Here is a 26701-nt window from a genome sequence, read left to right as displayed (position 1 = left end):
CCATGGATCCAGTAGAAATGGTTGAAGTCATCTTGAATGGACTAGGAGAGGGATACGAGAATCTAGTCCATAGTATTTCCATCCAATGACAAATTCTGACATTGAAAGAGATCTAGTCAGTTTTACTTGGTGAAGAACTCAGGACTCAGGCCATTCATGCACACTAAGGTCATTCCAATGATCAAGCATTCACAACTTCAGATAGAAGCAGAGGCAGAGGCAGAGGCAGAGGCGGAGGTAGATCATATTAGCGAAGTGGCCATCATCAAGAACAAAGTCAGCATCAAAGTTAGAATAAGAATCGGCATCATCCCCAACAACATCAACATCAGCAAAGAGAAAATCATTTCGATTAAGGAAGATTCTAAGGACGAGGTAATGCATTCACCAACGTGTCAAACATTTAGTGCAACTACTAAATTTGGACACTATGAAAGAGATTGCCACAAGAAGCTGTACGACCAAGGTGATCAATCCAGCAGCAAAATTGAGGGAATTCCTGCAAAAGAGGAAATCATATTGGTGGACATCCAGTCATAGTCATTATGCCAATGAACTTGAGAATTCGTTCCTTGCAAGCGAGGATATGCAAAATACTGAAACAGTGTATTTTAACGGTGATTGCAATTCAAAAGAGCATTATAGTTATCAAGTCGACCAAGTAGATCAAGATCCTTGGTATATTGACAGTGGTGCATCATCTCATATGACAAAGCATCAGGAATGGCTCACAAATATGAAACCATTAGAAGGTCAGAGGAATGTCATCTACATGGCAAATAATACACCGATCTAGTTTAAGGGAAAGGCATTGTCCCTATGAACAATTTCACTGTTACGAAAGGATTGGTGAAAGATGTACTCAATGTTCCGAAGCTCAGCAAGAACCTCTCGTCATCAGTAGGTCAAATGATAGAACACAACTACCGAGTCATCTTCAATGGAGATGAATGCATGATTAGAGACAAATCCAGAGGATATCAGCTAGTAGGAAAAGTAGTCAAGGAAGGACGCTTGTTCAGAATGCTAGCTATAGTACCAGATTTGTATGCCATGTCAAATCAACCGCAACAAATGCCACTATCTACAAAATGGCACAAGAGATATGGACATGTCAATTTCAAAAGCTTGATAGAGCTCAGAAATCAGAATATGGCAATAGGAATGTCAAAACTTCAATTTCTTGGAAAAGTTTGCAAAGCATGTTGCTTCGGTAAACAAAAGCGAACCAACTTTGGCAAAAGAACCTCTTGAGCTAGAGGTATTCTTGATTTGATACATACATATGTATGGGGTTATGCCCATACCCACAACATCAATGGTTCACTTTACTACTTCACTTTCATCAATGACTACAACATATATTGTTAGGTCTACTTTTTTGAAAGTGAAATATGAGGTCTGTTTCAGATTTCAAGAATTCAAAGCAATGGTAGAAAACCAGATCAAAGTCATGAGATTAGATAGAGGAGGTGAATACATGTCTTCAACATTCATGAACTTTTGCAGAAGTCATGGCATTCGAAGACGATTCACTTGTGCAGATACTCCTCAGCAGAATGCAAGAGCTGAAAGGAAGAAGCATTGCATTCTTCCTTTTAGCTCTTGCATTCTACTGAGGAGTATCTGCACAAGTAAATCAATATTGGGAAGAAGCAATAGACAGTGCAAACTACTTGCTTAATCAGCTTCCAACCAAACTGATACTGGGTATGACACGTTATGAAGCATTCACTAGACACAAGCCACACATTGGGCATCTCTGCATATTTGGTTGCATAGCATATGCCCACATACATGATGACCATCGCAAAGAATTGGATGCAAAGTCACGTAAATGCATCATGGTTGGCTATAGTGAAGAAAGAAAAGCATACAAGTTGTATGATCCCATCAACTGCGAGGCCATTATCTCTAGAGATGTAATCTTTGATGAGGAATTAGAATGGAAAACCTCAAATACACAGGAGATAGACACACCAATTACACATTCATCTATAGAAAAGGTTGATGAAGAAGAGCAAGAATTTCCAAAAGCACCTTGAGAAGAACCACAACAACTCAGATGGTCTACTAGGGAAAGCAGAGCACCAGCCAAATTGACATATCCTCAGAAAGGCAAATAAATTGAGGTTGAAACCACCAACTATGCTCTTATGACTACCATCATGGCTACAGAAGAGACAATGTACTTCAAATATGTAGTTGACAAGCCAGAACAACAAACTGCTATAAATGAAGAAATGGAAGCTTTGTACAAGAATAATACTTGGGAATTATGTGACATTCCACTAGGAAAGAAGGCAATAGCAAGCAAATGGGTATGCAAAGTGAGGTACAATCGAGATGGAAGCATTGAAAGATACAAAGCCAAACTAGTTGCAAAAGGATTTGCATAGCAATATGGTCAAGATTATGATGAGACTTATGCTCCAATAGCAAAGATGGATTCCATACGGTTCTTGATATCACTAGCGACACTCAACAGATGGAATGTGTATCAGCTCGATGTCAAAAATGCTTTTCTCAATGGCTACCTAGACGAGGAAGTATACATGCAATAACCAAAAGGTTATGTTGAACTAGGAAAGGAGAATTAGGTTTGCCATCTCAAGAAAAGTCTCTATGGCTTAAAGCAAGTGCCTAGAAGTTGGTACAGTAGAATTGATAAGTATTTTGCTGATCTGTGATACATGAAATCCAATGAAGATGATACTCTCTACTATAAAGTAGACATTACTATTGCAATTTTGTACGTAGATGATTTGATTATGACCAAAAGCAAGGATGAAAGATCTTGGAATTATGCACTATTGTCTTGGATTTGAGTTCTAGAGGGATTCAATTAGCACCTTTATGAGTTAGCTAAAATATGTCGATAGTCTCCTAAAGAAGTTTCATATGGCAGATTGCAAGATACAGCCACTCCCATGGAACAGAGTTTGAAAATTATAAAATATTAAAAAAAGCCTACAGTCAATGATAGGTACTATCAACAGCTAATTGGATCTCTTATATATCTGACTATCACACGGCCAGATATTTGTTATGCGCAATAAGCCCACTATCTCAGTTTATGGAAAATCTAAAACAGTCTCATTGGAATGCAGCCAAAAGAGTCTTGAGACACATTAGAGGTACACGATAGTTTGGGATAGAACACAGAGGAAGTCATGCAAGTTTGCATGGATACTGTGACAGTGACTATGCTGAAGGTCATGAGACCAAGACATCAACACAGGGATATGCATTTGTCCTTGGTCAAGGTGCTATATCATGGTTGTCAAACAAATAGCCAACTATTCCTTTTTCTTCTACTGAAGCAGAATATAGAGCACTCATTATAGGTTCATGTGAGGCTATATGGCTCAGAAGACTATTGTTAGAAACATATTACTTTGATGACAGTTAGTCATTTGTGGTGTGCTCTCTAATTGTGCCCTCTATCCTCATCTCCACTCTTCTCCTCTCCCCTCTTCATATTTTGTCACTTGTCTCTCCCCCTCTTCCATTCCGCTACCATTGAGAGAACTCTAAACACACACACATGCACACACACACGCACGCACGCACACACACACGCACGCGTGCACACACACACACACGCACACACGCACGCATGCACACACACATGCACACATGCACGCACGCATGCACACATGCATGCACGAATGTGTGCATGCGTGTTGTGCGCACACACACACATGGACAAAATGAATGGAAATGCTAATATCAAATGAATGAATAGAAATCTTTCTTCAACGGAATGAAATAAAAAACTTCTCTTGACAAAAGTGAACTCTATTGGAGAACACTCAAGAGAACCTCTCGATCTTTCAATCACTCTCACGCTCTCAAGGATTGCAATGCCTCGCCGAAAGGCAAGGATGCCATGGTGGGGCAGCTTATGCCACTTCTTTCTATTGTCTTTCTACGCACACACACATGCACACATGCACGCACGCATGCACACACGCATGCACGAATGTGTGCATGCGTGTTGTGCGCACACACACACATGGACAAAATGAATGGAAATGCTAATATCAAATGAATGAATAGAAATCTTTCTTCAACGGAATGAAATAAAAAACTTCTCTTGACAAAAGTGAACTCTATTGGAGAACACTCAAGAGAACCTCTCGATCTTTCAATCACTCTCACGCTCTCAAGGATTGCAATGCCTCGCCGAAAGGCAAGGATGCCATGGTGGGGCAGCTATGCCACTTCTTTCTATTGTCTTGTTATGATCAAGACTATTTGCAATACCACACTTTGTGTAGTCACACTGTGATTTTCCACACTAATCATCCCTAGGGCTACATCAGGTTTTGTTTCCTAGGTTGGTTGAGGCCTTACTCTTAGTGGACAGTCCATGAAGGCATGCTCAACTCCACATTCTCTGCACACAGGTTGGAATGTAATGGGGTTACCCTTGTGTGGTCATTTTTCTATGCCGTGGTTTTTCCCACAACCCAAACACTTGATGGGCCTTACTTGATTAGCATATAATGGAATAAGTCCTTTAGCACCATCCATGTAGTACATAGGGTATTCTGTTTCATACTCATTGTGAGGTTCCAACTATTCAGTTTGGAGTTGTTGCACTAGAACTACTGGAGCCAAATTGGTGGGAGCTCGAGGATATTGCGAAGGATTGAGATTGCTCAATAGCTGAGCATCTGTGTCCTCACCAAGAGGGGGTTGATCTATGGCACTTGTGCATTAGGTGCCAATGCTGGTTTCCTATATACTGGGATTGGCGACTTTTGGTATTGTTGGGGCCGAGGTTTTGCTGCGCTCATATCGTAAAAACATGTATTTATATCATGGCCTACAACATTGCAAATGGCACACCATAACTGTGTGGATTGAGCCACTTCTTTGGTGGGTTGAGTCTGGTCCTTAGGATTGGGCACCCATTGGCTATGTGGTTGACCATACAGTGTGGGCACCAAACATTCTCTCTTCGGGGGTACTATGGTGGGCACCAAACATTCTTTCTTCGTGGGTACTGTGGTAGCTGAGAGAGCACAACTTTTTCTTGATGGCCAGCATCATTTCATCTTTACTCTTAGGGCCATGGCTTCCACTATGTCCTTGGTGGTGCGATCCTTGTTGGAAGTGCTTCCCTTCTTTGAAGATTTCTTGTCATGATGACTTGATTTGTAGTCATCACTATCGCTATCAGAATTGGTCATGCCATCCTCAATGTCAATTGTCGCTTTATGAACATAGCTGAAATGCGCATAGCTATGGACTTTTTTCATGTCCTTGCAAATGGATTTTTTCAATTTCGAGATGAGCCATGCTATGAGGTACTTGTCATCTAGATGGGGAACACACTTTGCTATTAATCTTTTCATTATTCCTAAGTATGTTCTAACCTTTTCTTTCTTGTGCACATTTCTATATTTCCTAGTTGCAATGCAGTGTCATCTTGTAGCCTTTCTATTTGGAACCTTCTTTTGAACTACTTAGATAGTAGTGCCCATGTGGCTCTTTCTTCTATACAAGAAGGTTGAGGTACCATGACATGAAGTTGGGGGTAATAAACTTCACGCACCTCTTCACTTCCTACTGCTTTTGAATTGAGTAATAGAGAAAGTTATCACTGGGAAAGGGACATTAAAAAGAAGCTTTTATAGCAAGAGACCACACCATACTTTCCTCCCTTAGATGATAATAAAGATGGTAACATCCCAAGTGATGTTGTACTCAAGCATAGGGAGAAGGAAAGGATCAGCGGAGGCCATAATCTTAGCAAGCCAGTCTGTGCCAAAGAGAAGAGCGATGGTAGGTTTCGAGGAAACATTGCACCTCCCTCATAGACACCTTTACACCTAGCTCAAAACACTCTCCAAACTGTCATAAGGCACAGAGACCCATAACTTTTAGAAAAGACATGATATAAAATATTCAATCACATATTGAGGTGCGCCTTGAAATGGGCTTCGCTCTGATATAAGTTTCGTAAGAAACAGAGAAGCGGTCGAAAAGATATGCGTAGTTACTGGACGGGGGTAAACATTGTTTGAAAAAGAAACAATCATACATAGAGAGTCACAGATTTTCGGTTTGACATTTAATACAATAATTGAAGACGTAAGATGATGCTTCTTGAAGAGAGCTTCACATTGATATAAGTTTTGTTCAGATCGGACCATTGAGCAAAAAGTTATGAGCAAAATACTGACAGGGGGTCAAACTGTCATGAAAAACACCTACTCCTTCTACTAGTGCCGACTTGGGAGAATACTACCTCCATGCTTAGACTTCATCAACGATCCAAGTCCCATAGAGGTAGCCTAGGAGGGAAGGAAGAGCTCCCTTTGTGGCTTGGCAAATAGATAAACCATATATGCACAATGAGCGGCTGAATAGACAACACTTTTGAGCACTTTGGAAGAGAAAACAATGGAAAAAGGAAAGAGACATTCAAGAGAGAGAACCTGAAGTGACCTTCATTACCAATAGAGTGAGACTCCACTCCAATGCAACTCAAAATACTACAAACACAAGGGAGAAGAAGAGGTTTCATACGTACAAGAGGGAGCGGAAGCTCCAAGACTACTCATAGAGAGAGAATGAACTAGAGAGGGATGGACTCAAGAGTCTACATAAGAGAATATCTACAAGAGGGAGAGAAGGCTCATGGAAGAGGCTTGAGGAGACTAGAGCTACAACAACATGAGGCCTAATGGTGGAAGAGATGATGAACAAGGGAGAGGAGGGCTCCTTTATAGAGATTCTGTCACCCTCTTTCACCCATTTACAATTGCTGCATGTAGATTCCTTTCCCCATCAATCACATAAGCCCGTATGTCACCATCCATGTCGTTTTTGGCTACTCTTGCCATGTGTCCCATCAAAATATGCTCAAGACTCTTAAAATATTGGGAAAGTCAAGAGTCTCCCCACATGGAGCCCATAGGGACCCTCTCTTTTCCATATTTCCATATCATCATTATTCCACATAGGAATTCTAGAAGGATTCCTCTTGACTCCACACTCCTCCACATGCCTCCACACGCTTGGCATGTGGCCTCTCTTATATTATTGGAACACATGGACATGAGCCCACCTCTTTATATGACTCACTCTTTCTATTTTCTAAAAACCCCATAATATGCCATACACAAATAACTCTCACCCCATACCAAGGTATTTATCATTCATACACATGGTATTTACAATGATCCATTCCACACAATGATCCATTCTACTCATCCTCTCAATTCCATACAATATCTTAGAAAATAGAAATAAGTGAGAGCCGCTAGGCTATCACCTGATACTCAAACTCTTATCAAACATAGAAGAAAACAATACCAATGTTAAATAATAAATATCAATTTTTGGCGTCACATATTTCCCCCCCAGTAGATCCTGTCTAGTGACAGAGAAGGTGTGCTGGCCCTTAAGGTGGTCAAGCATAGAAGAATTGAAGGCGCTACTCATTGGTGCATCTGGGTATCACCATGCCGTCAACATCCTCAAGCTGATAGGTTTCATTGGTGACATTCATATACATCCTTATGGAGGCATGGCCAAAAGTAACCAATCTCTGCTTCTGTTGTGGAGTTAACCCTCGAGGAAACATGCCTTCTTTCACATATTGCTAAAAATCTTGCAGTTCTGGCCATCCAGTGTCTACCAAAAAGAAACCACCCCCTGGTCTTGTACTACAATGGCTTGAGTAGCCAACTCATCTGCCCTTTGATTTTCTTTTCTGTTTATATGAACAAACTTGCAAAAATCAAATTGACCACATAGTGCCATAGCCTTTTGATTTAAGCTCCTTCAAATGAGGACTTCTTGTCTTGTAATGCCCTTGCATTTGCCTTATAATAAGCTGAGAATCTCCTCTTACTTTCAATTCTTTAACTTGACTTTGAAGACAACCCTCCAAACTAAGAATCAAAGCATTATACTTAGCTACATTGTTAGTTGTCATACCTGGAAGCTCTTGTCCTCTAGTCCATACTTCTTGACCTTCAGAATTCATTAAGACCATCCCCCCGGCTCCTTGTTGGCGTGAAGGACTAAAAGCCCCATCAAAATACAAGACAAAAGTTGTTCGTGGTGTCTCCCTTTCATCATTAATGTCCTCCTTATATTTCTTTTCTTCTCTTAGATCCTGTCGTCCTGTGAGCAAATCTGCCATAGTGGACCTAGTGGTATTTTCAATGACAAAAGAGAAAGAGAACTCTTGAAGCTCTGACAACCATTTTGCAAATCTCCCCCCAGGATTAGGCTTGCGAACTAGATATGCTAATACAGACTGAGAGGTAAGCAAGAAAAATGGCCGAGGTAATAAATAGGAGCGAAAAATTTTGACTAAAAACACCAAAGAGAGGGCTTGCTGTTCCATTTCTTCATACCTTGTTTCCACCTCTGTAAGCTATCGGCTGGCATAATAGATGGGTTGCATTCTATCTGCCTCTCCTTTTTTAGCAATACAGCATTAACTGAATGCAAAGATACACTTGGATTTACATAAAAGTCTTGAGACCAATTAGTGGGCTTCAATATTGGGCCCTTACTCATGGCCTCCTTAAGTTGCTGAAAAGACTCTTGTTGCTCCACACACTATTGGAAAGAAACTCCTTTTCTTGTCAACAAGTTTATGGGATGCACTATCTCTGTGAAATCATCACAAAAGCATTGATAATACTTGCTCTTTCTTAGAATTCTGTGAACACCAGTGACACTCTCAGGACTTGGCAATGCCATGATTGCTTGAACCTTGTCAGGATCCATTTGCAGGCCTTCTTCAGACACAATATGCCCCAACAAGACTACTTTTGTTTGAGCCAAATAACACTTGCTAGGATTTAGACACCCTTTTGCTTCATCAATCCTAGCTAAGGCCATCTTTAACTTCTCCATGTGATCTATGCATTGAGAATAAATGCAAAAATCATCCAAAAACACCCTTATGAACTTTCCCAAGTAAGGCTTGAGCACTTGACTCATGAACCTTTGAAATGTAGCTGGTGCATTGGTCAACCCAAAAGGCATCACTCTGTAAGCAAAAACTCCCCAAGGTGTGACAAATGATGTTTTCTTTTGATCTTCCTCCTGAATACGAATTTGAAAGTACCCAGAATACCCATCACATACAGAATACATCTCATGCCCTGCTACTTGGTCTAGTATTTCATCTTGGAATGGCAAAGGAAAATGATCCCTCTTAGTGCATGCATTCAAAGGACGAAAGTCTACACAAACTCGTCACTTATTTCCTTTCTTTGGTGTGATAACTACAGGAGATATCCATTTTGAATCATCAACAAGAAAGATTGAATCCCGCCTCAAGTAGTTGTGTTACCTCTTTCTTTAGTGCCTCAGCTTGGATCACCCCCAATTGTCTTAAGCATTGCACAACTGGCTTGTTTTCTGGATTCAACTCAATCTTATGCTCCATAAGAGAGATTGGTTGAACCTGTGAATAGCTTGTTGCAAAGAGATATGGGAAATCATCTAGCATATCAAAGTACTGGAGCTTCTCACTACTTGATAGAGAATCACCAAGAAGCTCTTCATTGCGTTGGCGTCGTTTAGTGTGCTTTACATCCTCCACATGAAGTGTCTCTACAGGATCTTCTTGTACCACCACCTTGTTCTCTCTTGACTCATCTTGATTAGCACCAAGACAAAGACTAAAGGCAACTCCTTCCACCTCACCCTCTGAGCTAAACTCCTCGGAGCTATACCCTGTCTCTTCTTCTTCATCGGTTAAGTCAGAGCTTGAACTCTCTGATGTTGAGGACTCCTTCGACAACTTTATTTTTACAACTTCTGATGTTGTAGCACACCTTCTTATCATTTCCCTGCAAAATCAATTCTCCAGTAGCCCACTTTTGAAAAACCTTCACCTTGCATAGCCAAGGCCTTCCCAAAATCAATGGATAGGCACGTGCATCTGGCTTGGTAGGGATCACCTGAAGAGTAGTTGGCACAGAAATTCCACATACATCCACTTCTAGATTCTTCACAACTCCCAAGGTCTTTACCCTAGTGTTGTTAGCCAATTTGATGCGATAAGGAGAGGTAGTACTAGAGTATTTTAAATTAGCATCTATCATGGTCTTCTCACTCATGACATTAATCGATGCACCTCCATCAATGTACACATTAGAAATCACTTGACCATCAATGATCACATCAACCACAGGTACATCATTACCAACATCTATATCTACCTTTTGAACAACAGGAATGGAACTTTTCTTCTTTTTCTTCTTTGACACTCTTATGCTTGCTAGCTTTCCCCATTCCTTCCGTATTTTTGGAGACAAAGCAAGTAATTGACCAAAGGTGATATGAGCTTCCTTTTCTTTAAGTCGGACAATAAGTCATAGCTTCCAATGCCTTGTCCTAAAGGAAAGTCTGACTGGCTAATTCTCTTTCTAGATGCCTTCTTTTTCTTACTACGGTGTTCCTCTTCCTGATGTTCCTCATCTACTTCTTCCTTGCTTTCTTCTTCTTCTTTTGCTTTACCACACGCCTGTTTAGCCATCATTACCTCTCTTTCCTCATCACTTGAAGAAGCTTCTAACAAGAATACTTGTTTTTCTTCTTTCTTTCTTAATCTAGGACACTCGAGGCGATAGTGCTTTTTCATTACATTCATAGCAAGTGACCCCACTCTTATCTCGAGGCCTATCTTCACTCTTTAGTGCTCTAGGTTGTCGTGCATTAACCAAATGCAATTTCAAATCAGCAAACTATGCCATCAATTGGGAGATATTATGATCTAACTCAGAGGACTTTGGTACCTAAGGAGTGCCCATTACCTCCACCTTAGAAGTTGAAGCTGTTGAAGACACAAAAGAGGATTCGATCTTTAGAGAAGCTTCTTTCTTGGCCGCAATGCGAAGTGCCTCCATGTATGTTGTTGGATCTTTACTCATTACTTTTGAGCGAAGACGAGGCTCCAAAGCCATAACAAATTTGCTCATCTTTAAGTGCTCTGTCCCTACGAGACTTTGAGGGGCCGATGATGCAGATGCCATAGCTCGCAAAGCTGCCCTTTCATAATTTGTCCATAAAATTTCATATTGGATTGCCAATGCAGAGACCATCTCACCCTCTCCTTTATAGAACTGGTCCAACTGCAACATTAAAGCATTTGGTGACTCCACTGTCCTAAATCTCTACTTCATTGCAGCAGCCACCACTTGGTCCCAGTCCTCCTTGATAGAGTCCGGTAAGGCCTCATGCCAACTCAAGGCTACACCTTCAAAAAAATTGGGCAAAATCTCTGCTTGATCCTTCATGGACCATTTAGAAAGCTGGCATCCTCGAACAAAATCTCGAAGATAAAACTTCGGGTCTTCCCCTTAGGTCCCTCGAAACACTGGAATCTTTACCATGATGAAACACAAAAAGGAAACACCAAGATCCAAATAATATTCCAAACAAGATCCAAACAAGATCCCACAGAGCCTTACTATACCAAGACCAACTTATTATGCATAACCACTCGTTGAAAACCCTCCACAATGTGATCCTCAATAAAATCTTCAAAAATAAGTGACCAACCAGCACCATGAAAACATTGTGTATACATGCATTCAAGAATCACCCTTCTCACAATTAGAAGTGCACATAATAGCTTCAAGATATTATACTCTTCATCATTTGCATAGCAAAAGAAGTTGAAAGCATTGAGAATCACCACTCCACTGTTATAGTCAAAAACTACCCAAAGACTCAACTCTTCTTCACACCAAGCTGCTAGTGCATGAAACAATCCCCAATCTATCATTGTGCTTGTTGCCAGCATTGTCGATTCACCAACATATTCAAGAGTGCAAACATAAAGGATATGATCATGATGACCGTGCGAATAGCTTGAGCATCACCTTCACAATCTTCTAGTTCTCTTAAACGTAGGCTGCAATCTCTTCTAACGGAGTTCTTCCAAGCATCTTCTTTATCACATCAGAAAACACATGCTTATACTAGGTATAACATGCAATCAAGTACACCTGAGACCATTTAGTAAGGTGGGATGAATCCAATACCAAACATACCCGACGTCTCCACCAAAAGATGTGACATGAAGTTGGGGGCAATAAACTTCACGCACCTCTTCACTTCTTGCTGCTTTCAAACTGAGTGATAGAGATATTCATCACTGGGAAAGGGACATTAAAAAGAAGCTTTTATACAAGATACCACACCATACTTTTTTCCCTTAGATGAGAATGAAGATGGTAACATCCCACGTGATGTTGTACTCAAGCATAGGGAGAAGGAAAGGATCAGTGGAGGCCATAATCTCAACAAGCCGGTCTGCGCCAAAGAGAAGAATGATACGTTGTTGAAAGAAGATCTTGCAGCTCAACATGACATGAACTGATATATATTGAGGAGTTTGAAGGGGATGATTGGGTCGGATGGGTAGGTTCCGGGGAAACATTGCACCTCCTTCATAGATACTTTTACAATTACCTCAAAATACTCTCCAAAATATCATAAGACACAGAGACTCATAACTTTTAATAGAGACATGATATCAAATATTCAAACACATATTGAGATGCAGCTTGAAATGAGCTTCGCTCTGATATAAGCTTCATAAGAAACAGAGAAGCAGTTGGAAAGGTATGGGCAGTTTACTGGACGGGGGTAAAAACTATCTAAAAAAGAAACAGTCACACACAGAAGTCATAGATTTTTGGTTTGACATCCAATACAATAATTGAAGACATGATATGATGCAATCTTGAAGAGAGCTTTTCGCTAATATAAGTTTCATCCAAATGGGACCATCGAGTGAACAGTTATGAGCAAAATACTGACAGGGGGCCAAACTGTCAAGAAAGAGCCCTCTTTTGTGGCTTGGGAAATAGATAAACCATGTATGCACAATGAGCAGCCGAATAGACAACACTTCTGAGCACTTTGGAAGAGAAAGCAATGGAAAAAAGGGAAGAGACACTCAAGAGATAGAACCTGAAGTAACCTTCATTACCAATAGAGAGAGACTCCACTCTAATGCAACTCAAAATACTACAAACACAAGGGAGGAGAAGAGGTTTCATACGTACAAGAGGGAGCGAAAACTCCAAGAGTACTCATAGAGACAGAATGAACTAGAGAGAGATGGACTCAAGAGTCTACATAAGAGAATATCTACAAGAGGGAGAGAAGGCTCATGGAAGAGGCTTGAGGAGACTAGAGCTATAGCAAGATGAGGCCTAATGGTGGAAGAGATGATGAACAAGGGAGAGGAGGGATCCTTTTATAGAGATTTTGTCACCCTCCTTTACCCATTTACAATTGCTGGATGTAGATTCCTTTCCCCATCAATCACATAAGCTCGTATGTCACCATCCATGTCCTTTTTGGCTACTCTTGCCATGTGTCCCATCAAAAGATGCTCAAGACCCTTAAAATATTGAGAAAGTCAAGAGTCTCCCCACATGGAGCCCATAGGGACCCTCTCTTTTCCATATGTCCACATCCTCCTTATTCCACATAGGAATTCTAGAAGGATTCCTCTTGACTCCACACTCCTCCACATGCCTTCCACACGCTTGGCATGTGGCCTCTCTTATATTATTGGAACACATGGACATGAGCCCACCTCTTTATATGACTCACTCTTCCTATTTTCTGAAAACCCCATAATATCCCATACACAAATAACTCTCACCCCATACCAAGGTATTTATCATTCATACACATGGTATTTACAATGATCCATTCCACTTATCCTCTCAATCCCATACAATATCTTAGAAAATAGAAATAAGTGAGAGCTGCTAGGCTATCACCTGATACTCAAACTCTTATCAAACATAGAAGAAAACAATACCAATGCCAAATAAGAAATATCAATTTTTGGCATCACAGTACCACTTGGAGGCATCATTGGTTAGGGCCATAAAAAACCAAGCAGCTTTGGTTTCATTTGATTGATCGCCTATGTTGCATCAAAGAGTTGAAGGAATCTGATGAGATCCTATCATCCATTGTACTTTGGCATTTCTAATTTGCCAAGGTGTCTTCTACCATTATTGTTGTTGCAGTTGCATCGTTGACATGATGTAATCTTCGGGATGCAGATTGTCGTTTTCTATTTATTCTTTAATCCTTAGGTCCTCCAAGCTACTTGTCAATAGTGAGAGGTTGAATTCTTAGAGAGTGTTGAGGACATAAGAGAGATTGCAAAAGTATGCAGGTTCTAGTTTCGTCCAGATCTGAGGTGCATACACAATGCTTAATTGTTTCAAGTGAGTGCATTTGACATTGAAATCTGCTATTGATTTCGACCTTTGTAGCCCAAAAATGGCAAAAATATGCAATCAATGGGTCAAAAGCAGTGCCTACATAGTGGCTGGCAACTACCGAGACCCAAAACTATGGTAAAATGACTTGAAAACTTGAGGGTCTTCAAATCACCAGCTAGATGCCATTCAACTTGAAACATTCCATGTCCATCCACTATTAATGTTTGCCCTACCTCTTGTCTTCAAATAATTGATGGGATGTCGGTTCTCTCCAAAACCCACTTCAATGTCTCATGGCACTCCTTTGGGGTCTCAAAGGCTACAAGCCACCATATGTCCTTAGATTGGACTGAGAAACCCTGCTCAACTTCCCCTTGAGCAAAATGCAAGGTGTCATTCATAATATGAATGATCACCCTCTCTAGCTTATGCTCTTTTACCAACTAAGCTTCATCCATTTTTATAACAAATACTAGCTTGCCATCTGTACAATGAAAGAGAAATACAGTAAGGATATAGAAATGAGAAGAAATAAAGTTAAATGCGAAGAGGGAATTTCTCTTACCTTCTTCTCTCATCCCATAGAATTTGACCATGGCTCTCTGCAAATTCTCTACATCCACATAAACATTATTGAAAGCATTCATCTCAAACGTTTGGATGCCAGATTTCTTTTAACTCTTCTAAGTCATTGTGCCACTTACACAATGTTATCCTCCAAGCTTTTCTCTAGCACATTGGTTTGTTTCTTGATGTGCAAGCCTTATAGACCACGGTGTTGGCAATGGCATTGTAGATATCTTATACTTTTCTTCCATAGAAGACTTGAAAATTTAAAAAATAGAGTTGTAAGCTTCACGACTTACACCAACAGCATCACAAGCTCCAAGGACCTCCTTTGCTTTCACGAGGCCCTCAAAGTCGTTCATTACCTCTCTAGCAACTTGTTCATGTAGCCATTTTTGTCTAGGGTCCCTTAACACTTCAATGACATCACTTGGCTTTATTAAACTTCTTAGAACATATGATCACTATCATCCATTTCAATTATTCCCATCACATTCTCCATGAAATTCCTAAAGTAGAGTACAAATGAGTCTTAGTGGAAACAATGCAACACCACGAATATTTTGGAGTAAGAAATTTCATTGAAAATTTGGAGAACTAACCTTGCAGCCGGTACTCTCCTCTTTCGGGCACCACTATTGGTTGACAATGCACCCATAGATTACAATTGTCTTTTCCTCTCCTTCAGTCCCAAAGGTGTTCCCTTCAACTTTTATACTCGCTCTATCGACTTCTCTCATTCCTTCTCCATAGCACATTGAACTTGGCCATAGATAGACCTTTCCAAATCTTGTTTGCTTTTAGCAAGCTTGTGGATTGATTCTTCCAATTCCTGTCGCTCCAAGTCCAGTGCACGTGCTTTGTCACTAAGTTCTTTGTTTTACAATTGGAGATCCTGCATACTACTATGCATTGCTCACAATAGTAATATTTCCCAAATGTGCAAGTTCTTCTGCATGGGCTCTTTTCATCTTGCTTGGTTGCATAGCCAATGTTTGAGAATGGTTCAATTGATTGCAATAACCGAGCAATCCAACATGTCCATTGCCAACAAACCGAACAACATCATGCATTGTATGAAAAGAAGGACTCTTTTGGATGGCAAGGTCTAAAGGATACAAGTTTCCATCCACCCAAATGTCAAGATGCTTCTTCCCTTGCAATGGAAGACTGTGGAGCACACTTTGAGGAGTTCCACTATATCCCAAATGGTGTGTGCTTGCATATTCTACCTCTAGTCGTAGGTTCACATGGTACTTGTTGGATATGTCATCGAATGGTTCCATGAGTACTCAAAGAGAGGTATCAGTGATGTAGGCTAAAATGTAGGGGAGAGCTGGCAAAGATGGAGCAGTGAGAGGGAGAGAGTGGCAAGGAAGAGGGAGGAGGAGAAGCAGATCAGGGCAAGAGGAAGAGGAGGAGGAGAGTAGGGCGACAGGTGTAGAAGGGAGGGAAGGAGCTGTTGCTTTAGAAGGGAGGAGGAGGGGAGAGATGCTCCAGGAGGGCGGAGGAGGGAGAGATTCTGCAAGAGGGAGGAGTAGAGGAGGGGGAGTAGGGTAGCTAGAGAAGGAGGGGAGAGGAAGGAGGGAGGAGGGAGGAGGAGCTAGAAGGAGGAGGAGGAGGGGAGAGGGAGGAGGGAGGAGGAGGAACAAGATGGAGAAGGGGAGAGGAGGAGGGAGGGGGAGGGAGGGAGAGGGAGAGGGAGGAGGAGGGAGGGAAGTGGAGGGAGGGAGGGAGGGAGGAGGGAGGGAGGAGGGGGAGGGAGAGAGAGGGAGGGAGGGAGAGAGAGAGAGAGGGAGGGAGGGAGATTCAAAATTTGAAATTCAAATTTCAAAAAGTGGCCCCCTCCCCTCATTGATAGGGGGAGAGGCTTAACCCACCCAGGTTGGGTTGGTTAGGCGTCTTTGGGACCCTCCAAGCCCCTTGCATTAGCCCACTAAGCATTCCCTAATCCATTCCTTATGAGGCCCTTTTGAGACCCCAATTCTCCCCTAATGCATTTTAAACATTTGTATGTTAAGTTCACCATCAGTATATGAATGTTTTGATCTCAATTTTGGTGTACATACTCTTATTTTTTTTATCTTTCAAATGACCAAACTGGTGGTAAAATTTTATTTTGGGTCCCCTTGGAAATGATGTTATGTAAAAATGTCGGTATGAAAAATTTAACCCAGAGTCAATATGAGCGATGGTGCAAACATCAATGAGAGCATTGGCAATCATTCGTATGCATGTCGGCATGGGCATTGATATATACCGATGCCTATACCAATGTGCATACCAATGCTCTTACCGACTATATATTTTATTGTCTACATCGACACCTTCCCTGCCTATCAATCGTACTAACGATTTTTGCACCCGCGCCTACGAAGCATCAATAGACAGCATCAAAAAGAGAACTGTGTCTTGTAGGGTTAACAATTCAAGCAGTGAAAATTACAATTTTATATTACTTTTATGTATGCATGAACATGTTACAATTGTTTACATTAGATTACTTCAATAGTATGCATCTATTCAAATGGATTACAACAAAGGTAAAAGTAATTGCCACATCTAAAAAACTAATCCCAAGAACTATCTTTGTGCAATGAGTATGCCTTTTATAGCAATTGAGACCATGGTTGACTTAAGCAAATCAAAAACTAAGAAACTTACATGGAGATCAAGTCTTTGTGCAAAATTCCACTCTCACTCAGTTTTTGTCTCTCCACATCATCTTTGTCTGTTTGCTCTTTCCTATGGCTTCTGTAGGAAGAGCAGTGTATTCTCAGTATGCATGGTTCCGAGGCTTTTTGTCACCTACATATATATTGGCGTTGTCGTTTGTAGTATACGTGTAGCTTAGGACCTCGAGTCATGTTTCGGTGAGAGACGTAGGCTTAAGTGTGGTAAGCAAACATAGTGCATGCATGTGTAAAAGGAACGTGTATCATCATGGTTGAAGTAATGAAGGCTTTCGCCTTCATTGGGGGTTGCAGGGTTTAGGAGGAGTTTAAGAGTTAGAAGGAGGTTCCAGAGTTTAGAAGGAGGTTCCAGGGTTAGAAGGAGGTTCCAAGGTTTAGAAGAGGTTCCAGGGTTAGAAGGAGGTTCCAAGGTTTAGAAGAGGTTCCAGAGTTTAGAAGAGGTTCCAAGGTTCAGGGTAGAGTACATGGTGGAGAACTCGTCTCCCTCATAAATCATGGAGATTAAGGGTTGAGGAACTAAGGGTTTAGGGGGAGCATAGGAGTGGGAGAGGAAGAAGGTGTAAGAGCATGGGGGAAAGAAGAGAGAGGAGGGAGGAGGAGGAGGAGGAGGGAGGAGGAGGGAGGAGGAGGAGGAGGAGGGAGGAGGAGGAGGAAGAGGGAGGAGGAGAAGGGAGGAGGAGAGGGAGAGGTGTTGAGAGATCGAGCTCCACTCGTGATATGCCAGGGTGACCGTTGGGCATTTATGTCACCGACTTGTTAGCTACAGATGCGGTAAGTACACCGCCCATGAATAGTAGCTGGATGACAGCTATCTTTATGTACTCTAGTTAGTGGCTTAGTTAGTATGCCACCTAGGTTAGCTGAGTTTGTTTTGAGACCCACATATAGGCTATAGTTCACCTATTCCTTTTGTACTTAGAGAGAGTTCTTTTGGCTTTCACAACTAAGAAGAGGAAAACTATTTTCAGCCTCCACCTTTGTGTGTATTCCCCCATTGTGTATGTAAGAAAGCTGCAAGTGAGAGTCCTTCCTTCTCTCCCACTCTCTTCACATGGCATCAGAGCTCGGTTTGTGGTAAGGAGCTCAAGAAAGCAAACGAAGTTCACGGTGTCTTGGTAAGAGGATCAATGTTGCTTTCCTTTTTCAAGTTTGGGAGCAAATCTCTATAGGTAGCACAGCCGAAAAGTGCAAGAGTGCACTGTGGGATGCCCTTCACGGTGTGGCAAGAGGGCAGTATATGCTACGGGTGAGGGCAAAGCCTTCGGTGACATTATTTTTTTGATTCGAGGCCATTTCAGGGCCCGTTTTAGTGGCGGAAGTTTTCTGCAGGCACTCAGAAAAGTGCCCTGTTTTTGCTGTGCGACCACTGTTCCGCAGGTCGGTGAAAAGTTGCCACAAAAATTGCATCATATGCCTGTTGTTACCTAGAAAAGAAATCAGGACAGGAGCCTAGAAACTAAGCATGGTGACGCTCAAGGGCCATAGAGGAAAGGAGAACGTGAGGGAAAAACGTTATCATGGGAGGGGAAAAGGGATTAAAAGGGGAGGGAATGAAGAGGGAGACTATGGCACAAGGGGAAAGGGAGAGGGGGAAGAGAAGCATGTACATGATGGGAGGAGGAATGTAAAGCTGGAGACATCAAGGGAAGAGGGCCATGCTTTATTTGAAAGGAAGGGAAGGGGAAAATCAAAGTGTGTGATGATCAATACCCATGGGATCCATGAGTAACTCCACTGCTTCATTTAAGAATGGACTCCCATTGTCAGATACTATTTCCATGGGTGTCCCAAACCTTGTGTAGATACGTTCAAATATGAAATTTGAAACTGCCTCACCATTTGCTGCGGGACCTCATTCTTGAGAAGGTAAGTGGTAATGAGATGTATACTTTCTGTGATGGTTACTCCAGGTTTTATCAAATCAGGATTGCTGAGGAGGATGTGCTTAAAACCACATTTGCCACAACTTGGGGGACATTTGCATTCAAAGTAATGCCATTTGGCCTCACCAATGCTCCTCCTACCTTTCAAAGATTTATGCAGATGGTGTTTGCTCCTTATTTGGGGGATTTCTTGGAGGTGTTTTTAGATGATTTCTGTATATTCTCATCACGTAAGGAGCATGTCATGAAGGTTAAGTTGGCCTTTCAAAGGATTAATGATGTGAATGGCAGTCTCAACCCTGAGAAATGCACCATTGGAGCCACTCAAGGGAGGTTACTGGGACATATTGTCTCATTTGAGGGCATCAAGACTGACCCTGATAAGGTAGAAGCTATCCTCAAGCTCTCCTCGCCAACAACCAAACGTCAGGTATGCTCATTTGTCAATCTAGCAGGATACTATCGCCGCTTCATTGATCAATATGCTGCTTTGACGCGACGCATGACTATGCTATTAAAAGATGGAGTTGATCTCTCTTGAGATGAGGATTGTGATCATGGGTTTGTACAAATCAAGAAGCAAGTTCTTCAATCACCAAATCCCATGGGCCGGTTGGCCAAAAGGTTGGCAGTTTTACAAGAATATGATTTTCCTTTCAAAATTGTAAAAGGAGGTTGTTCCAACTTGAAGAATGCTTTGATTGACTTAGAGGAGTGCCTCGATGTAACCCTTGTAGCGGCCATAGAAGTTGGGGATCCATGTATGGTGGAATCTACATGTTTCTGACTGCTTTCTCCTTTCCTCCAAAAAGTACTAGCTATGAGAGTAAGAAGATCTGTAGAGTTAGTAGGCGCTACACCCTCTTTGATGGGGTGTTGTACCGTCAAGGCATGGATGGGGTACTAAGATGGGCCATTGATGCAGATGAAGTACCTAAGGTATTGAAGCATTATCATGATGGATTTTGTGGAGGCCACTATGCCAGTGAAATGCTTCATGATGGATTTTGTGGAGGCCACTATGCCAGTGACTATACAGCTAAGAAGATTTTACATGCTAGGTACTATTGGCTGACCTTGTTCAAGGATGTCACTATGCATTGCAAAACTTGTGAACCATGCCAATTCTTTGGTAGGAAGGATTTGCGTCCTGGGAAACATCACCTAGTGATGTCCATCCATCTTTATCAGAAGTGGGGAATAGATTTTTGTCGGGCCCCTGCCCATGACTGCCCACAAAAAGAAGTATCTTTTGGTAGCCACTCAGTATGTCACTAAGTGGGCTGAAGCTATTGCTCTCTGAAAGGGAAGATGATGATGGTCCCTCTTGGTGGCTACATTGAGTTCCGCCACTTGTTGTTTTTCTTTGGGGTGACTACCACTGGTGAAACCCATTCAGTATTGTGAACCGGAACAATAAACCCAGCTTCTACAAGTTTCTGGAACTCTGAGCGCAAAGCATCGATCTGTAGGGGCCCTAATCTCTGATACTTCTAAGTCACAGGCTTCGCATTCTATCTTGTGCTCTATGGTAGTCACATGGTGAAGGTGGCGGTAGCTAGTTGCGAAGAGGTCAAGGAAATCTTTGAACATTTCTAGGAACTCATCTTTCTCACTTGGAGTGAGGTCTGGGGAAAGCATATATTCAAGCTGTTGAGGACTAGCTGTTACCTTTTCTGTAGGTGGCGGGGTCGGAGACACCCCCATCATGTAAACTTCCTCCTCTAAGAATTCCTCCCCCCCGTCTGATTCTTCCATTGATTCAGATACCGAGGATGAGAGAGTATCACTACTTCTGGTTCCGTGGCACCTGGTTGCACCGGGATCTTCTCCTTAGACGAACCAAAAGACATGTGTCTTGTCTTCCAATAGCTGACTGCATCACTCTTTCTCAACCATGGTCTCTCGAGTATGGCTGGGTAACTCCTGCCTGTATCTTCGATGTCCACTACATAGAAATTGATGGTGGTGGTCAACCCATTGACATTGATGGGCAAATCCTCAATGACTCCCAGGGTGGCGAGTTGTCGACCATCTACTACCTTGATTCGAGTGGAGGAACGCCTTGTGCATTTTGAATTCAATTTCTTCATGATTCGAGGCACCATGATATTACATGCAGCTCCCCCATCAACACACACACTTTTGACACAGCAATTATCTATGATGACATCTACTATATGTGGGTGCCGATCAATTTCTTTAGAGATAGAAGAGACCTCTCATACATTTCCCTTTTTCTTGCTCCTCCTTGTTGAGAGCCCTTGCTATAGCTCACGTCTCACCTTAAAGCTTAATGCTATTAGTTGAGAGAGCATGATGCTCAAAGATCGATGAGCAAGGTCCTGAACGATCGAATAGTCCTCTTGCCTTGAGCCGACCGATGGGAAAATCCGAGGGCGACCACTTACTCCTACGGGATCTTTTAGTCTTCTCTGTTGGTGGGTCTGCCATCTCAGCATTTGAGGGCTTTGAGAAGGACACCTTCTTCCTGGGGTGGCTCGGTCCACGGTTTGGAGAGGGGTCCGAGGTGGTACGACTTCTTTTCCCGAGGTCAAGGATCTCTATGTCAAAATCCTCAGTGCCTGATTCACCTTAAAAGATTCACCCTTGGAATATTGGGACATTCCGTGTGATAATGACCCTTCTGGTGGCATTCGTAGCACACAACATTGGCATGTTCTCTTGGAGGGCGATTGGATTGATTTCTAATGCCCAGCATCTCAAGCCGAAGATCATTCAGGGCCTCATTCAGGGCCTTGGCTAGGTCATTGACTCTGGGTTCTTTAGTAGGAGGGGCCCGAGGAGTAGGAAGGAGGGGGTCTCATGGGCGAGGCTAGGGAAATCTTCCAGGCAGAGGTTGAGGATACACTCCTTGTTGAGGGTAAGCATCTAAGGGAGGACCATACATTTGAGGTGGAGGCGGTGGATACATCCTTGATGAGGGGTGGGGGTATGCCCCTGAGTTAGACCCCCCAAGTTGTTGTTGCAAGAATTGAGGGGGTTGCGGAGGGACAATCGTCTTCTTTGAAGCGGGGTCAGACTGAACTTTATCAAACTTTTGAGCAATCTCATGTGCTAGCACCATAGTTTTTGGATTCTTCCATTTAAGCTTGAGGCGGAATTTGTCACTTACTCCTGCTACAAGGTAGCCCAGCACATGCTGAGTCATTCCAGCTTGAAATTCGGCATTGTCCTCATGTGTGGCAATTGAACAGTCCAAAAGCACGATCCACATATCGACGCGCCGTCTCACCTTCTGACTGCTTCATGTTTGCCACCTATAGGTACACATTTTTCGACTCCTCTTCTTTGCCAAAATACTCAATCATCGCTGTTGTTAACCTTGGCCAGCTTTGGTGAACGTCGTCGGTCTGCTTCTCATACCACACTTGAGCCAAACCCTCTAGAAATGTGGAAAGAACCAACAGCCATCTATCTTCAGTAAGAAAGTTGAGAGAAACACAACGGCGCTTGAAGGCCACAAGATACTCATTTGGATTTTCTTCAACCCATCCACAGAACACGAGAATGTCAGCCATGCTTGAAAAATGGAAAAGAGAGAGATGAAATGAGGCTTATCTATGGGCAAACAATGGAAAGAGGTAGCTTGAACTGAAAATCAGGTGAAGATGCATCCACAAAGCACACATAGGCAGGGTAGGGTGTGACTGGTGTATTGTGAAATTCTACACGGGAAGAACCTTTAGCATAGAATAGCTCATAGACAATCTTAAAAGGACTAACCATCATGATATCGTATCCATCTTTACAAGCGAGGGTTAGAGACACGGCACTGCATGAGGTTGTTCATCAAGGCAAACAAGAATGCCATGACAAATGTCAACAGTTGGAGAGCTTGGACATCACCTTCAGCTTCTTCCAGTTCTTGTAATCGCCATGCAATTTCTTTAAGGGGTGTGCGGTCTAGCATCCTTCTTTTGAGCAATGTCCTTGAGGACCTTTCTGATGATCTTTCGAAGTTGGTAAACTCGTATCAAATATGCCCGATACTTAGTTTCATGATGACCACAACCTTTGCATTCCTTACAAATGATCACCCTCCTTCGTGGCTTGCAGCTTTGTTGGGGTGGTGCTTCCACTCGCGTCATGCGTGATTGAAGTACAAGCTTCATGTGCCAAGCTCGGGGGGGTCACTATGTATAAACCCTCTATATCATGTGCGTTCAAGGCCTATTTCTAAAATAACTTATCTATAAATTTTTCATTAATAAAATGTACCCCTTTTCTATACAAATCTATAAATTTTTTTCAGAACTATTTTAAATAGTCCCTTATGTATATTTATTTATGTAAATTTTAGAAATAAAAAATATCCTTCTGTCGAACTCACATGATATAGTTACATATGATGAGTGACCCCCCCGAGGTGCCAAGAAATCAGCAACTATATTTTGAGCTCGAGGGATATGCTAAATTTTTATCTCTTCGAATTGTTGGCATAGTTCCAATGCTTGTTGATGTCGTGGCACCAAGCCTTCGCTTCGCACCTTCCACCTTCCACTAACTTGTTCACACACGAGTTGAGAATCTCCTTGCATCTCAAGTTGCTTGATGTGATGTTCTTGCGCCTTTTGTAGCCCAAAAATGAGTGCCAAGTACTCAGCTTGGTTGCAAGTACTTGCTGGTGCAGACTTACTATAACAATACACATCACCCCTTGGTGAAGTGAGCTTCACACCCACACCAGCAGCCTTGGTCGAAGGTTTGTATGCACTGTCAAATTGGAGGAGCCAAGACATCATCACACCAAGACTAAAATCCGGACATCCCAAGTTTCTCGGTAGTCCAAGATAGGTAGAAGGAGAGGGTGGGGAGAATTCAATACTTGAGCCAAACATTCAGCACCAAATAAACTTGCAATCCTTTGTTGATAGTTTATCTTTAGACCAAAATGAATTACAACTTGAACCTCAAAATGAGGCACAAAGGGTTGATTAGGTTCAAAGGGATTCCTTGGTCGAAACATTACCAACCATAGCCAAGCCCTAGAAACCTTTGTAGTGAGATTGAGAATAAACCATTCAAGACGAGCTTATCCACAAGAATTAATAAGCAGATGCACCAATTCTCCCCCAAAGCTTGGGGAGCATCCCACCCTTCGAAGAAGGACACCCTTTTAATAACCTCTGAAGTAGCAAGTAGCTCGATCACTGCACAATGAGTAGAATTGAAATCAAAGTCCTCCCAGCATATCACTAGTTCTTCACCTTGAATCATCCACAGTGTATTATCCCACCCGTCGTCTCCTTGAGCAATGCACTATACAATCAGTTGTTGTAGATCGACATGAAGATCAACAAAGAGATCTCGCCCATTGGTAGCTGTAAGGCATGGAGGACCAGGCACCAAATCCTTAAACTCATCGAGAAGTGACATAAATATCCACCCTCCTCGTGTGGCATGCGTCCAAGGAGTGAACTTGGAAAAGTTCCGAATCGGCGATCTAGTAGGAGATGTGAATAGAGCACATGAAATGAAATACTTTTGCTTTTTATAGCAAGAGGAAACTCCCCACGGTTAGAGAGTTATAGTTCCCGAGATTTTAATATATAAGCAAAAATCATTACATTTTCATCACTTCCTACTTGCTGGCCCATTGATAAGTTTCCCTTTTGTGAAGAGGGAGGTCTTGGGTTCAAATCCCACTCTTTTATAAAAAAAGAGGAGAGGAGAGGAGAAGGAGAAGAGAAAGAGAAAGAGAAGAAGAAGAAGAGAGGGGGGGGTGCGGGATCTATTACAGTTTTGCAGAAGCCCAAAAAAACTGTCCGTGACCAGAAGACGCAGGCACCCAAAAATCATCGCGATCTGTCCACGATGCGAGCGGGTGTACACAGTAGACACATGAATGCGTGCACAGGAACTCAGAGGGAGCACGGATGTTACAGTTCTGCAAATGCGATCGGTACGAGTAGAAGATTTGCCAGCCGGGATACACGTAGGAATCGTGAGCAGAAAGCAGGCAGACTAGAAGCACGGAAGCAGGGAGGTTTTGCAGCCGTAGAGACAGGGAAGGCACACAGTTTGGAGGTGCAAAAGTAGAGAACTGTGCATGAAAGAGGCCGCAGAGCCGCACCCAGTCATAGGAGTAACAGATTTTACACCACTAGCCATGGAGATTTCGATCCCAGTAGCCACACCAGTTCTGTTACCTAGAAAAGAAATCAGGACAAGAGGCTAGACACTAAGCATGGCGACGCTCAAGGCCATAGAGGAAAGGAGAACGTGAGGGTGAAATGTTATCATGGGAGGGGAAAAGGTATTAGAAGGGGAGGGAATGAAGAGGGAGACTATGGCACAAGGGGAAAGGGAGAGGGGGAAGAGAAGCATGTACATGATGGGAGGAGGAATGTAAAGATGGAGACATTAAGGGAAGAGGGCCATGCTTTATTTGAAAGGAAGGGAAGGGGGAAATCAAAGTACTAGCTAGGTGGCTTTACAAGAATGAGCGTGTCCCATCAAGAAATAGCCCCCTCCTTTTATAGCCAAGAGAGAGGGTCTCTCCCAATAAATGCATCCTCCCACATGCATGGTGTGTGTGGAAGAGTCTCCCATGTGGGCTAGGCAGTTACGCACTCTCAATTGTGTGCGATAACGCTTGGCCACATTTTTCCACATATATCAACTCCCATATCCCAAGTCTATGATACTCCCTTGGTCTCTTCCCAATTTTATAATATGTTCAAACATCTAGGAGGACAAGTGGAGCGTTGGCACAAGAAATCTTGCCACCTCATCCTACTTTCCCCATTATTTAACTTGCATCCTTGCACTATCTATACCCCCCCCACATGGGCCTATCCTACATGGAGGGAATAATCCAATATAATATCCATCTCCACCTATTTTATATTACTTCTCTCATGGACTTTAGGCCATATCTCACTAAATGCAGGCATGGGACTACCTAGGTGGAGGGGTGGCACATGGAGGAACCATGCCACCTTACACTTTACAATATTACTACCATGGATTATGTACAACACACCTTATGGGTCCTCTTACGTGGAAGGGTGGTATATGGTCAAGTTGAAGAAAGCTTTGTATGGCTTGAAGCAAGCACCCAGAGCATGGTTTGACAAGATAGGATAGTATCTTGTCACTATTGGCTTTCAGATTTCCAAGGCAGATTTCTCACTTTATGTGAGAAAAACAGAGAAAGGCATTATGTTGCTTGTCATTTATGTTGATGATTTGATCATCACAGGTGATAGTGATGAAGATATCCTTCACGTGAAAATGCTATTGAAGTAGAAGTTTGAGATGAAGGATTTGGGAGAGCTGCGTT

The sequence above is a fragment of the Dipteris shenzhenensis genome, chromosome 13, assembly GCF_047967505.1.
Source record: "Dipteris shenzhenensis isolate YYH24624 ecotype China chromosome 13, Dip_SZ_1.0, whole genome shotgun sequence".
Taxonomy (NCBI): Eukaryota; Viridiplantae; Streptophyta; class Polypodiopsida; order Gleicheniales; family Dipteridaceae; genus Dipteris; species Dipteris shenzhenensis.
The sequence above is the reverse complement of the archived record's forward strand: the minus strand, read 5'-3'. Positions refer to the sequence as shown.